We start from the raw sequence: 15,841 nt of genomic DNA, 5'->3' as shown, positions 1-15,841 counted from the left end.
TGCCTCCTAGTAAGTGCTCAGCATTCCATTTTTCTTCCCAGGATTCTGTCAACCTTGAGTAAATGAAGGAAGAAAAGGTCTGCATTTATATAAACATGTTTTGTTTTACCCATTCATTCCAACATGGATCTTCTCTCTGTTGTATGCTTAGATGCTTTGCTAGGTATTAGGGATATACTAGTTAAAACACTAGTCCTTACTCTGTAATGCCATCTTGTCCTTGTCATTTAATTGAAAAAGTCATAATTATATTCCTTTTTTTTTTTTTTTTTGCTACTCATTACGTAGTCCATCCTGGCCTTGAACTCTCTATGTATCCCAGGCTGGCCTCAAACTCATGGCAATCCTCTTGCCTCAGCTTCCTGAGTGCTGAAATCACAAGCATACACCACCACACCTAGCTAATGATGATGATTAGATTCTTTTAAGTAAATTAGCATGATACATAATAGAAACCACTTTTTTTTTTTTTTTTTTACATAAAGTGAAGTTTTGGCCGAATTATACAAAGTTCACCAGTAGTCAATGCTGGGCCTTTACTCACAGGGTGCAGGACACAGCAGCCTGCTCTGCTCAGGAGTCAGATTTGACCTCCTCACACAGTGTGAGAAAACTGAGGCCATGAGTCCTAAACGAGCTGGGGGAGTCATAGGAAAGGTAGGCTGATCTGAACTCAGGGGCTCTTGTCAAATGGAAGTGACCAGGACCTTGAGTGGCCTTAAGGCTAGGGTCCCCCAGGAGGGAGGATGGTTGGCTCTCCCTGTAGCTACAGGCAGTTGGATATTGCCAGCATTCTCTGCATTTTTGAGCCTGTCCTCCTCCATCATTTGCTCAGAGAATGATATCACAGGTGCCAGGAGCCCATTCTATAACATGAATTGGAATGAATTAAAACCTTGTTTTCTTCTAATCTGCCTTACAAGTGTTGCTTGGAAAATCCAAGGGAGGCACTTTCCAGGCATAAAACCTGTACTGGCTGGCTTGCCACAATACTTTGAACTAAGGGGGAATGACAGCAATTCCCTTTGCGACTTTAGAAAGAGGAGTTTTAACTTCTCAGTCCGTCTGCAGGCTTTTCAAACATTTTGCTTAAAGCAAGGCAGGGATCCAAGTAAGCATTTCATGGATTGCTGCAGTGGATGCTCATTTGTGTATTTTGCAAGAGCCAAAGTATCCTGCCGGGCATCTCTGTTACCCATCCAGAAAATGGAAGGTTTTTCTGCATTACAGTTTAACAAGCATTTTCCTTCCAGCCTCCTCAGGGAAAAAAAGAAAAGAGAGAAAGAAAGCTCTGTGACTGGAATTATAATGAGCCCCCAAACGTGGTCCTTATTATCTTCTGTAACTTAGCAACACGCTGGGGGAGTGAAGAGCTGAAGGGTTTGCATTCATTGGTAAGGAGTGGGTGAAAAGAAGGAACCACGCCTGATGCCCCAGGTACAATGCAAGGAGGTGTCTGTGCCTGTAGTTCTACTTCTGAGAAATGAAGGAAAGAAGAGAAACTGCATCCACAGCTATGGGGTTGAGGCTTGTGAGGCTGCTTTAAGATCAACCCATGGGATATCCAGGGATGGAACTTGGAACTGGTTTCTGATTGCTCCCAGCACGTGCAATCTGCCTGCCATCAAATTCCCAGGTCCTGAGTGCTTTTTGCACCTAACCCATGTATTTACCCTGGCCCTGAGCATTGCCTGGATTTCCTTTCCCAGAGTGAACATTGCTTTTTATTTTTCTTAAAAGAAGAACCATCCTACCTAGTTCTTTAGATGGAGATGAACTTGTGACAGCTGCTCTCAGAATGTATCTAGGGAGGTTTCTAGTGAAATAGCACTGGGCTCTGGGAACGTACAGGTCAGATTTTCAGGGAATACAAAGTGGCAGATTAACGGTTGTCAGAGGCAGGTTTCAAATGATACTGTGTGCTGACCTGAAATCCTGGTGGTAACATGTAACAGAAATTCCCCTCACAACTATTCAAGTACAGTATAGGTCAGAAGAAACCTAACCTAAAAATTTAGGAGACAAAGATTTGGGAGTGGATTTTGATGAATCCCACACAATGATAGGCCCTGAGAAGAGAGGCCCTGAGAACCTAACTCAGCCTCTTGTGGCTTCTAGGAAGCTTGGCGTTACAAGAAAAGGGGACACAGTGCTTTTGCTGTTATTGTGATCCTTGGGACTGCCATGCAGACATGGGGTCTGGTTCTGTGCCTGCCTTTTCAGGAACTAAGTAGATCAACCCAAGAATGCCTGATTAGATAGCTCTACAAGCTCTGCCAGCAGGCATAGCTGCAGCAATCAGGGTGTTCAGCCCAGAGTAGGAATCCTGGGGGACCATAGAGTACAGCAGGAGGGTTGTGGGCCTTTTGTAGATGTTGAACTTGCCCTCGAAGCCTGAGTTCTTATGTGAAGAGGCTCCCTTTGCCAGGACAGCAGGTTTTCTCTGGTGCATGAGGTGAAGCTTTGGTCTCTAGTGCAGCAGGGGTCAAGAGATGGAGCCTTTGGAAAGTGGTTGAATCCTGAGGGCTGTAACTTCATCTGAGCATTCATCTATTGATGTACCCACAATCTGATGGCATTATTGGGAGGTGATGGAAACAGGAGGGCCTGATTGGAGAGAGAGGGTCTTGGGGTGACCTTGGGGACTATATCTGGTTCTTAGCCTTCCCCTTCTATTTCATAGCTTCCTTGGGGTTAGCAGCTTTTCTTTGTCACACCCTTCCACCATGGCATTTCTGCCACCAGCGCATGAGTGGTGGGGTCCAGCAACCATGGACTGAAACTACCAGCCAAAATGAATCTTTCCTTTATTAAGTTATTTCTCTCAAGTATTTTGTCACAGTAATGGAAAAACTGATGAACACAGATAGACTTGTCGCAGCTGCGGCCCGTTCCTCCCCATGCAGGCTCGTAGCTAACATTTCTACAACGAAAGGCAAGTTAACAAGTGGAAAGCAGGACATTTTGCCATACTCTGGGGTACCGTTCTCTGTGCTCCATAGATTTAAGGGACAAGTTCAGTGACTCAGTCAGTAGGAGGGCGTGAGTCTGGCTGGAAGATGGTAGAGATGGAGACAGGGAAGTGTAGAGGTAGTGAGCATGAGTCTGAGATGTAGGGCAGGTGGCTGGGTTCCAGAGGAAACAGTTACAGGGAAAGGTGGATATAAGAGGAAAGAAGGTGGGATTCTGAGTCTCTTGAAGACCTTTTCATGGGAGATCCCTAGGTTTGGCAAGGAGAAGATACACAACTAAATTCCAGAGCAGAAAAGGTTGAAACTCTTGGTTCAGTGGCCCCTGCCTCTCAGCAACAGCTGAAGCAAGTGAGAGTGACTGAGTCCTCCCAGAGCAAGGTTAGGTCAACAGAGGAGCAGCCTGGGGCAGGAATAGAGTGAAGTCCGCTGCCTGACAAATACGGACTCCAGTCTCCAGTCAGAGCTGAGAGGTAAAGCAATTTCCCAGTGGCCCAAAGTAATGAAAAATACTTGCTTTGAGGTGTCAGTAAAAGCAACAAAGTAAGCGTGCAGAATTATGTGCAGCTCCTGTCAAGGGCCCCCAACACACACACCATGGTCACAGTAGAGTGAAATGGATTCAGATCTCATGCAAGCCTAGAAAGGCTATTCTTCTGCCTTCCCCAGAGATTACAAGGAAAATCCAGCCATGCAGCCAGCTCAGGTGTGATGTGTGTCACCCCAGGATCCGGAGTGAAAAGCTGGGAAAGGGTCCCCCAGCCATGGTCCGAGCCCTGACCACAGCCCACTCCCTGCCCACAGCACTCTGCACGGCATCTCTGTCAAGGCGGCAGCCAATTAGCCCATCACCCTCCCTCCCTTGTGCGGACACACATATGACAGATCACACACTGCTCTACCTTCCTCAAGGACTGAGGGAGACAGAGATTGTGTTCCATAGCTATGGACAGCATTGGGGGACCCACTGCAAAGTCCTTGAAGGGTGGGCCACATGGAGGCATTCCAGGAGTGAAGATAGAACTGTTGCAAGCTCCTGCCAGGACAGTTTTTATCTCCCCACACACTATTTCTAGGTTGCAGGACATGTGGGGAGGCCTCTTGTACCCAGAACTCTTTGATCTAGGACTTGGCAAATGTCCCAAGGGGCTGGTATTCTGGGAGGCCCTGGGTCCCTTCTTCTCCTCCAGGAGATTTGGTGACACAACTGAGGTGGAGGCCACCCAGAAGGGCCCTTGGGGGCTGGCTGCTGGCTCCTGGCCACTGTCATTCTGGCTGCTCAGCAGCTCGCATGGCATCGGCCCTTGCTACTCAAGCTCTCTGCAAGCATGTCCTCCAGCTGCCTGCGTCCACCTCATTTAGTGGCCACTTTATATTATCTCCCTTTGTAATGTGCTGAGTGCCTACCTGAGACTGGGGCTCTGGGATCTCATAGCTGCCTTTGTGATCTCAACTCATGACAAGATTGCAGACTGTCCTATGGGGGCTTGGGCTGAAACATGGCACCAGGAGACAAGGGGCAATTCTGTGTCAAATGCTGCTTTGATACAAGGAATCCTGCAGTTTTGGAGTGGGGATCATTTCAGTTTTACAGATAAGCAAACTGAGGCTCTGACTGCTATAGAATTTACCCAGGGACACATGACTATTAAGGGTTAGAATTAGGATTAAAACCTAAACCCATCTGACCTCAAATTCTGCACTCTCTTTTTACTTCAGGCTCCAATGTGCATCTCCAGTTTTATTTTTCCTTCTTTTATTTATTTTTTGTTTTTCATTTTTTGAGACAGGGTCTCGCTATGTAGTTGAGACTGACCTGGAACTCACACTATGGAGACCAGGCTGGTCTCAAACTCTCAGCGATCCTCCTGCCTCAGCCTCCCAAACGCTGGGATTACAGGCATGTGCCACCATGCCTGGCCCATTTTTCGTTTCTCTTGAGATGAATATGTATGAAAATGAGCACATAGCTGGACAGTAACTGCTTTCCTCTCAGAAAAACAGGAAGTAACAAAGGTTGATTATTGGATCTGCAGCCCAGAGGACCAACAGAGTCATAGCATTCCCAGCAGGTAGCAAGTATACTTATTTTTAATATAATATCAACCTACCTTTCTGTTTTTCATTTAGTGATGTAAGAGACACATAATTGACAACTGTATGTATTTATGGAGTACAGCATGATATTTTGTTACTCGTCATAAGCCTGTCTTTTTAACCTCAAATGTTTCCTTCTCATGGAAAGTGAAAACTCAAATCTCTGAATCTCTGGCTTCCAGAGGACTAGAAATGCAATGATGCTTGGGTGCTGCTCCTCACTGAGCCAGACATTGTGTGTCAGAATTCCTGACAGATGCTCTGCTATGGCTGGGAAGGCAGCTCAGAGTGCTTGGATTTGTGGTCCCTGCAGAGCAGCACAAAAGGAGATGAAGAGAAAGGAAACCGTAGGCGGTAGGCGTCTGAAGAGGGGATGTGGGTAGAGCTTCAGGCTGCGCTTTTGACAAACAGAAACCTGCACAAACCAGCAAGGGTGGAAAGAGTCCTGGCTAACTTTGGAAGACCTCTCCAGGCAACTCCAGTGGGCCTTTTCACAGAGGTGCCATCTGTGAGTTTGTGGCCACAACCTCTCCAACTGAGACATTTCCACAGGGCCTGAGCAGCTGAAGCACTCACATAGAGGGTTCCCAACGCCTACCTTGTTTCCCTCACTTTGTATTTCATCTGGCTTTTGAATACCTTGGTCCAGTATAAAGTTAATCGTAGTGGTCCTTAGTTTCCTGAAATAGAGTGCTCTCTTGATTGTGTTATGGCTCGTGTCTAGATGCACCTCCAAAGCCTCAGGCAGTCAGAGGTGGGGCTTTTTCAGAGGTGGCTGGATCTAAAGTGTGTGGCACTGGAATCGGTTCATGATATAAGCCACAGGAACCTGTATCTTGCTGTTCTGGAGGAATAGAAGTCCAAGATCAAGGGGCTCTCAGGTTCAGAGTCTCAAGAGGGGATCCATAGGGTGTCCTACATAGTGAGAAGAATGACTGGAGCTACTCACCCCGCTCAAGTCTTTTCTAGTCTAAATCTATGCCCAAGGCCACTACCCTCATGACTTAATCACCCCCAGAGAGCTCCACCTCCAGATACTGTCACATTAATGATTAAGTTTCAAAACATTAGTTTGGGGGGACATTTAGACTATACCACTAAATATCTTTTTTTTTTTTCTTTTAAACCTGACAACTCTAATTCAGATCTCCACCCAGTTCTGTGTATTCATATTCATGTGCCTCTGGACCAATGTCAGTTTTCCATTTAAACTCTTATATAGTGATGGTTTCTCTCTACTCTTGCCAGATCTTGTGGTGCCTGCCTCTGGTGACCAGTATCTGATGTTGGTAGAGCTTCCACATCTTTAGTCTCAGCCCACATCTCTGTCCATCAGAGCTGTACATCTAATCACATACTTGTCGTCTCCTCCTGGATGTCCCGTGAACACCTCAAACTCAGCCTCTAAAGTGAATTTATCTTCCTGTTGTTGGCCCTCCCTCACCAAGTGGCTTCACCACTGCACTTTGACCTTGCCAGCTCCTGCCCTTCCTGCAGCCCATTGACCGTGGCTCCTTCCCTGCCATTACTCTCCATCCACCCTCCATTATAGTCATCATCAGCTATTTCCTGGTCTTCCAAACCACTTCCCTATCTCCCCTTGTAAGTCACTTTGCCAAGAAACCACATGGGAGACTGTTACATAACACACATTTGAAGTTATCCTTGCCAGATGATGAATTTCATTTCTCTTAAAGTTCAAAATCCTTACCTTGTGTTTACTACTCATCTCTGTGCCAGGTTTTCATGATCCAAACACAAGAACCCCACCATGGTTCACCTTATGACGAAGAGATGGAGCCCTAAAACAAACAAGTGAACAAATGTGGATAATTAGACTATGATTCATGTTATGGATGAAGTCAACAAAACATCACAGGGGGAGGGGACAGGGCTTATTGCTAAACCTAGAGGATGAGAAATTAGTTCCAGGCTATTTTCAGGGAAGTATAAAAATATAGAGGTGGGAAACCAGGTTCAGTTTGAGAGATGGAAAAGCTGGTGTAGGTAAATTAGAAAGAAGCAAGGTAACCTGGGAAGGTGGAAGAACCATGGGGGAAGTTTGGATTTTACCCTACATGGAATGATCATCAGAAGAGCATAGGGCCCAGTAGAGATTGTCAAGGCAGAAGCCAGGAGTGTGTCTACTAGGACACCCCACAGAATTCCAGGAAACAGAGGTAGAGTAATACAGGACAGCATAAATGATCACATTGGTGTCTGTCAGTCTGAAAAGTAATCTCCTAATTCCCAGTGTAGTGCTCCAATTTGATTCAACAATTAAATCAAGGCAGTGACTTTAAACATCATAGGTTTTCTTGCCTGCACTGGCAGTGGATCTTCGAATTGATGGAAATCCTGAACATGAGCTGACCTACTTTAGTTCTGGTAGAAAAGAAGGCAGGCCTTTTCTTGTCAGAGGTACCCGGTTTACTTCTGGAACCTAAGAATTCAGATACAGGGAGGCTGATCATGTAATGCCCCCTGGTTCCAGAAATAACTTTTCTCTAGATGTGCTGTCACACCATAAATAGGACTCTGCTTCATTAACTCAGAGAAATCATCCACTTTAATGTGGATTTAAGCTATGAACTCTCTCCTACATTCTTGTGACCTTTTCCTCTTCCAACCAATGCCTTGCTAGTTGAATATCTGGCCAGTGAATTTGCCTTCTCTGAGATAACCTGCTCTTCCAGACTTGAGGGCCAGGAAAGGCAGTGGTGGAAGCAGGCAAGGAAGGTGAAGGAGCAAATGAGAGCTTGTGGATTCAAATGCTTTTCAGTCCAATACTCTATCAGTTTACTGAGAATCTTAAAATCCCACTGCTGTGTAAGAGCAACCTCCATTTTCTAATTGGAAAGTGTCCCATGATGGGCACTTCTGTTTATCTAACTTTGAAAGGTTAAAATTAATGAGGCAGATGTCCGTGGGTAATATTCTACTCATTCTGGATACATAAAAAGCACTTAATGTTCTTTATCTGCAACCTGCTCAAGGGTCTTAGGTGCAGCTATCCACCCAGGCTATGAGGAAGCTTGCTTGTGTCTGACTATTAGGAGGAAAGTAATGTAATAAGCACTAATATCATAGAACCTTATCCTAAAAGAACCATTAAGAGAGATTTCTAGATTCTTAGATGAGGCCTCTATATGAAGGACCCACAAATAGGGCAATTCCCTTGCAGAGTCATGAAAGAAATGGCATTACTTTCTTCAAATTCCAATCCCATTTTTCTGAGCCTGTATTGTGCTTCCAGAGCCCTAGTATAGTCTATTCTCTAGGCTAAGTAGAGTGCATGGACCAACTTGGACATTCATTTCATCCAACTTACCTGACTTTATGTTCCATCTCCACATTTCCTGGATTTACTGGATCTGAATAGCTCATCTGACCGCTGAGAATATACAGTGTGGCCCTTGTAAATATCATGGAGTTGCACCATTAAACTTGCCAGTCTCTGCCTTTTAATTAAAGAATATAATCCATTTACATTTAATGTCATTACTAACTAGGTGGGGTTTTTATCTTCCATTTTTTCTGTTTTGTATTTTGTTCTTCTCTTCCTCCATTATTGCTTCTTTTGTGTTAAACAGATATTATCTAGCATAACATTTTAATTAATGTGTTTTTTCTTTTATTTGGCTTTTTATTTATTAATTTAATTTGTAATTATATTACTTACTTTTTATTAGTTTGTATTTGCCATAAATAATTATTCATAGTAGGGGATCTGTACCTGTACATAATATATCTTAATTCTTTTTTTCCCAATCCTCTCCCCTAACTTCAGCCCTTCTTTCCCTCCCAATTTGCAAAAGCTTTGTTTCCATATTTTCCCCTTTTGTTTGCTCTTTTTAAAATACCTTTTCCTTTCTTTCCCTTAACTTTTCCCCTTCCCTTGTTCCTCTTCCCATTTGATCCTGTTCTCCCTACCTTCCAATATCTATTTTCCATTTTGCACCTTACTTACCATTTGGGTTTCTCACACAAAAGAAGCAATGCAATATTTAAACTTGTATGTCTGATTTATTTCACTTAACCATATGGGCTTGAGTTGCATCCATATGTCTAAAAATGACTCAAGTTTATCCTTCTTTAGGATAAACTTTATGGCAGAGTATTACTGGCAGAGCCAGTTCCATTTACGGTATATAAATACCACATTTTCTTTATCCATTCATCTGTTGATGGGCTTATGGGCTGTTTCTAAGATTTGGCTATTATAAATTGTGCTGTTATAAACATTAGTATGCATATATCACTGTAATATTATTCTTTGAACTCTTTCAGGAAGATACATGGAGAGGGAACACTAGGCCAAATGGAATAGTTTTAGTTTTTGTTTTACTTGGCTATTACAAAGGTATTTTCTTAGTATTTGTCCTATTACTTTCTATTAACATCTTAGCACACTCTAATTTGGATTATTAGCAACTTAGCTTCAATAGTATATAAAAACTTTGCTCCATTTTAGCTTCATTCACCTCCCTTCCTGCACTGTCACACAACTTGCATATTTGTAGGTTAAAAGCCCATGATACATTTTTATGTTTTGTATAGTTGCCTTTTAATCAGATAACAGAAGAATACAGTTTCAAACAAAAATATATTTATGCTATCATATTTAACTCTATTTTTACCATCCTCTGTCTTTCATTTCACCCTGATGATTCCATGTAGTGTATCTTATATAGCATGGCTGCTTCTGGTAAATTCTCCCAGATTTTGTTTATGTGGGAATATATTAATTTGTGCTTTAACTTTGAAAGATAACTTTGCTGATTAAAAATTCCTGGTTGATTTTTTCCCCCAGTACTTTTTTTTGGTGGGTGAGGGGGTCACGAAAACAATTTTCATTTCCAGTGTTTAATTGGCTATTCACACAGGCATGACACAGGTTTGGATTCATTAAGTCTCAGGCAGAATTATATTCTTCTCATAAAGAAGCCAGTTCCATCCAGGGTCCGCTATCTTCACAACAGTTATATCAACACAGTACTTTAAATATATTATTTCACTATCTTCGGATTTCTGTGATTTCACATGACAAATCCACTTTTTTATGTGATGAGTTGCTTTTTCACTTGCTGTTTTTAAGATTTTTCTCTTTGTACTTCAATAGTTTCACTGTGGTATTTCTAGATATAGATCTTTTTTACTTCATTCTACTTGGAGTTTTTCAAGCTTGGATGTATTGGTTAATATTTCTTAAACAAAATTTCAAAAATTTCCACCATAATTTCTTCAAATGTTCTTTGACTTTTCTCTGTTTTTCCTCCTTCTGGGGCTGCCATTATGTATGTGTATGTTGGTACTCTAGATGGAGCCCACAGTCTTTTTTTCCCTTTTGACCTACCAGACTGAATAAGCTCAATTGATCAATTCAATAATGATCTGATTCTTTCCTGCCAGTTCAAATCTCCTGTTGAAGTACTAGCATTATGTGCATCTAAAATGTACCCATAAAATTAATTTAAAAATAAAAAATAAGGCTGGGGATTTAGCTTAGTGGTTTGATCCCCAGCACCAAATAAATAAATAAATAAATAATATAAGATAATATAATTCAGGTAAACAACAACAACAAAAAAACCCAAATCTGAAGTTGAGACCCTCAATTAAATTTTTCATTTATATACACACTTTTCAACTCTATAATTTCTGATTGACTCTTCTAAGTTCTATCTCATTGCTAATATTCTCTATTTGGTGAAACATCATTTGCATGACTAATTTTAATTAGAACTGATTTAATTTTAGATGCAATTTTTTAGTACTTTGCATATCTTCTAGTAGCTGACTTAAAGTCCTCTTTTTTTTTAATTGAGTTTATTGGTACCTTTTAGGGATACAGTATAGTTACATTCATTGTTGGGATCTTGTACCTCTACATGACAGGTCTTGGTTCTCATTGTTTCCCCTTGTCCCTGCCCTCCCTTCACCCCCTCCTCTCCTCCCCATTTATAAAGTCACTTAAGTAAATATAACATCTGGGCTTCCTCAAAAATATTTTCTATTGACCTCATTATGTCCTATACCAAGACCATGTTTTCCTGTTTCTTTGTGTGTCTATAATTTTTTTGTTGAAAATTAGACATTTTTTGCTGAGGTGAGTGTGCAGCACTGCACACCAGTCTCCTCTTCCTTTTCTGAAACTCCAAGGCCACAGTGGTATACATCCAGGTGGCTCTGGTAGTCAACATCCATGCAACACAAGGGCTGCAGAACACACTGAGGAACAACTTGGGGCCTAAGAGCACCATGAAGATGTTTGATTCTTGTGACAGGCACATCAGACTTACTAAAGATAGCAATGTGGAGCTTCACAAAATGCAAACTCCACACCCCACAGCCTCCTTAATAGCAAAAGTAGCAACAGCACATGATGACATAACTGGTTATGGTACTCCTTCTGACATCCTCATTGGACAGCTGCCGAAACAGCCAATCTCTACATGAGGATTTTCATCCCAGAATAATAACTGAAGGTTCTGAAGCTGCATGAAAGAAAAAAAGAAAAGGCCCTGCAATTTTTGGAACAATTCAAAGGAACAAAGAGATGGATAGGAAAACACTTATAGATGTGCCCCAAACTTCTGTATGTACTAAAGTTCATGCTGAACTTGTATATGTCTTAACAGAGGCTTCAGTGGACTCCATTTTGGCCATTAGAAAAAAAAAATATGAGACTACTGACCTTCGTGAATGAGATCATGGAGATGAAGGCAACCTGAAATTAAAAAAAAAGAGTGGAAAACATGTACATCCTCTCATGCAGTGTTTCCTTGGAATGCCAAAAAAAAAAAAAAAAAATAGAAGCGAATTCCGGCTTCTTGTATAAGAGTGCAGAAGAAAGAAAAACTAGTCAAAACTGGAAGAAAGCCCAGGGATTTAACTCAGAGGTTCTGCCGCCTGCCTCACAAGTGCAAGGACCCAAGTTCGATACCCAGTACCCCCCACACACAAAAAAAGAAAATTCACTGCAGATAGAGTAAGACATAATAGAACTGGGGGAAAAAAGTCTATAATGATTCAGTTAAAGGATTTGCTGTTATTAATCAAAAGGGAATTGGCCCTTTTTCCTCAATGATCTTGCAGATGAAGGCAAGGCAGCTCCACGTAGACCTAGAAGAAGGGATATGGAAAGGCTGACTCTTGTGTGTGATGGAGTAGCTCTAAATTCCTTTGATGACCTGACTTCTGACTGTTTGAGACATGCAGAACTGGTTTAGAAGTGTATATTGGGAGAAGGGAAGTTCACTTTTACTGAGAAATGCAACAATCTCTGTTCTATCACATTATTGGCCAAAAGACCATTCAAAGTCACGATAAGAGATGGCGTGAGAGCTGTCAAAAATATACTGTGGGCGGAGGCCATGTGATTCCATGTCCTGGTGCAGTAGAAGTGGCAATAGCTAAAGCCCTAATAAAACAGAAGCCCAGGGTAAAGGACAGGGCCCAACTTGGAGTTCAAGCACTTAGTGATGCATTGCTCATTATTTCCAAGGTCCTTGCACAGAACCCTCACTTTGACTTTCAGGAAACTTTACTTAAAATCCAAGCAGAACATCCCAAGTCAGGTCAACTTGTGGGTGTGGAAGTGAGCTGACGGTAGCAGCAGAAGCAGGCATTTGGGAGAACTGTTGTGTGAAGAAACAGCTGCTTCACCCTGCACTGTGATTGCCACCAACTTCTTGCTGATCAATGAGATCATGCAAGCTGGAGTGTCCTCTCTAAAAGGCTCCAGTGAAGCTTCCATTGTATCATCTGAATCCCAAAGGCTGCAAAATGATCCTGAGGAATACAGTTGTGGAATTTTGTCCAAGCTTCAAATGATTTTTGAAGGAATTTTCTTTTCCCATACAAAAAAAAAGGAGAGGACATTTGGCATCTATTCAAATTATGATGTTGTAGAATTCTAATTAAGGGTTTTTTTAATTACATTGAGAGTATACACAAAAAGCAAGCCCTTTTTACTTAGAGAACAGGTGGATTTTGTTTTAGCTGCATTAGCATAAAATTGCATGTTAGATAAGCAGATTTTCTGCTTCATTTATTAAATATTCCTTGAAAAACAAAAGAAGAAAATTAGACATTTTGATTATAAATTCTAGATTCTTGTCTAGAATTCACTGCTGTTGCTGTATTTGCTTGCTTAGTGACTTCCCTGGATTAACTCGATAGCATTTGCATCCATTGTCGCTGACAGTACTGAAGTCTCTGCTTGGCTAGCTTAATGGTCACCTGAGGCCCAGAGAAGATTTCCTCAAATGCACTGAACTAAAGTCCCCCCAGGCTTTCCTGGAGGGCTCCCTGTGAAGCACTAAAGCATTCCTTCAGTACATGCGGAGACAGTTCATGTCTCTGCCTTCCCTTAACTCCTGGCTTGCAAAGGTGAAGATAGCCCTTCTAAGATCTTGCTTGGCCACACACACTGCTTTGCCCATGTGTACAGCCTTCTAAATTCTCAGTAGCAAGTCAGTATTTCCTTTGAGGGTTTGATTAATCTCTTGTTAGCCTCCACTAATATCACTGCCTCAAGGGGTTGCTCTGTTGAACAAACTTTGCTGTATTTGACAAATGCCGTGGGACACAGATGTTAACATTCTCTGGTAAGATTAATAAAGATAAACCCTGAAATGACAGCTTTTCATGGAGCAAGCAGACAGCTTTCTGGAAGCGGCTTTGAAGGAGCTTCAGGCTCATCCTGTCCCCTTGCATGGCTGCCGGGATGCTGTTTTTCCCCTTTCTCAAGTATAAGGCTGGTAGATCTTAAGGATACCTGCAACGTGGGTGAGGGGACTGGAACGGAGCAGGAAAAGATGTCACAAACTCACTATTATTTTTCAATTCAGTAGTATTCCTTAAAAGTATGCCTAGAATTGTTGTGAAATTTCAGTTACTTTACCGGTTTGATAAGAGTTTGAAAGAATTGCTTGAGCCATTTTTGGCAGATTTTAAAATCAGTTCTTGAAGGCATGGGTTTTTGAGGTACCTACTCTGCTGTTGTAGGAGTACATCTCTAATATTGTTCTTTTAAAAGTGCTCTTGAAAAAAAAAAAAGTGCTCTTGAGAAGTTATCCATTAATCCAAGTAGGAAGCCATTGTCATACAGAAGTTTATTCATGAATCCAGCCTGTTCTCTGAGGGAGGCAATTTTAGGAAGGAGATGCTTAGTGCCTCTGGGACCAGATAAAAGCTTTCAATATATAATTCAGTTATTTTTCACATCCCCATTAGGCTTTTATCCCTTCCTTGCTCTTGCATATGAATGACTGAAAATGTTGGTGTTACCTTCGTGATAAGAGGAGATAACAGTTTCATTTTGGAAGTACATGGGCCAATGAGGGACAGAATTATAAAACATGATGATAATGAAGTAAGGTGGGAAGCACTTATGAGTAAGAGAGCTTATGAGGAGAGAAACTGAAACCTAAGATTATCCAGTGGTAACCCATTTGGGGTCTGTTAGAGGTGGCGCACGTATACCATTACATGGGAATCTACACCAGGAGAGTTTTCAGATGGCCTCTGACTCTTGGAAACATGCTGTTGTATTGATGTACTATTTTTCCCTTTTCAAACTGTCACATTTAGCAGCTTTAACCTTGTCACTTATAAAGAAGGCAGTCACTGTTGGAAAAATATTTGAGCATTGTTATGTGGTGATTTATATTCCATAGACAACACTGTAATGAAAAAGCTAGTAAGAGCTAAAGACTGTTGACATCTGCCTGGAATACTAACACTAAGTTGAATTTCTGAATGTTTGCTATCCGTTCTTTAACAATACAGATGCCTATCTCCTTAGAATCTGAGAGCGTCACAGTAGAGTGAGATCATCAATCTTACTTTCCGGTATATCCTGGTAAAACCATCAGAGTGGTCACATTTTGTTAGCAAAGTCACATTTCACTTGAATTATTATCCAAAGCAATAAACAATCCATCCATTTTTCCCACCTGACCCTCATAAACAGACCCTACATTTCATGGGGTTAAAAGGTCAGCTTCCCTGGGAAACATCAATGGGGATTTGCTGTGTTTCTTTGTGAAGGGGCCTGGTTTCGAGTATGTTTTATAGAGGGTGAAAACAGAAGTCTTTGGTTCACTCATCCTATCCATGCCTATGGAACTGAGTAAAAGTCATCAAACACTGAAATTCTCTTTCTGATCACCAACATCCTACAGTTCTCTACAGCTCTGTGTCTTCAGAGATGCAAATATTGTATAGGTTTTTGCCAATTTTAAGAGACCTGCTGGCGATTTCTTAAAATGAAATGACTTCCTGAAAATTAAATTAAGTGAGATGGGCCTTATGTAGAAACAGTTAATTAAATGGTTCCAGTAAAGACACAAAGTTCAGGAACCTTTCAGCTATAGTCCAAAGATGGCTAGAAAGATTTGTGCCAAATCTCCAGCTGCAATCTGACCAACTTGCTTCTCTACTAAGTGGAGTAAATGTAGAGAGAGGTATTGGCAGGTAAGGGAAAGAAAAGCTTTGGTTTGGTGGCTACGGGGAAACTGCTAGACGAGTTTATTTTTAATGTATTTTGTACTTATTTTAATGTCACAGTTTTAAGAAATGCTTGGCTGCTTTGCAAATCAAAAAGTAAAGTCTTGCTGGGCATGGTGGCACACACCTGTAATTCCAGTACTCAGGAAGCTGAGGCAGGAAGATTACCACAAGTTCGAGGCCAGCCTGGGTTACACAGTAAATTCAGGGCCAGCCTGAACTACAAAGCAAGACTCTTGTCTCAAACCCCCCCCAAAAAA

At 41.8% G+C, this 15,841-nt stretch overlaps 1 pseudogene; it reads left to right on the top strand.

Annotated features, from left to right (window-relative positions):
- The first annotated feature begins 2,844 nt into the window (after nt 1–2,844).
- On the top strand, nt 2,845–12,988 carry LOC109117511 (annotated as a pseudogene).
- Nucleotides 12,989–15,841: the final 2,853 nt, after the last annotated feature.

The sequence above is a fragment of the Fukomys damarensis genome, unplaced genomic scaffold (assembly GCF_012274545.1).
Source record: "Fukomys damarensis isolate Sample0158 unplaced genomic scaffold, DMR_v1.0_HiC HiC_scaffold_38, whole genome shotgun sequence".
Classification (NCBI taxonomy): domain Eukaryota; kingdom Metazoa; phylum Chordata; class Mammalia; order Rodentia; family Bathyergidae; genus Fukomys; species Fukomys damarensis.
Note: the sequence above shows the minus strand (reverse complement) of the source record. Positions and strands in the feature narration are given on the sequence as shown.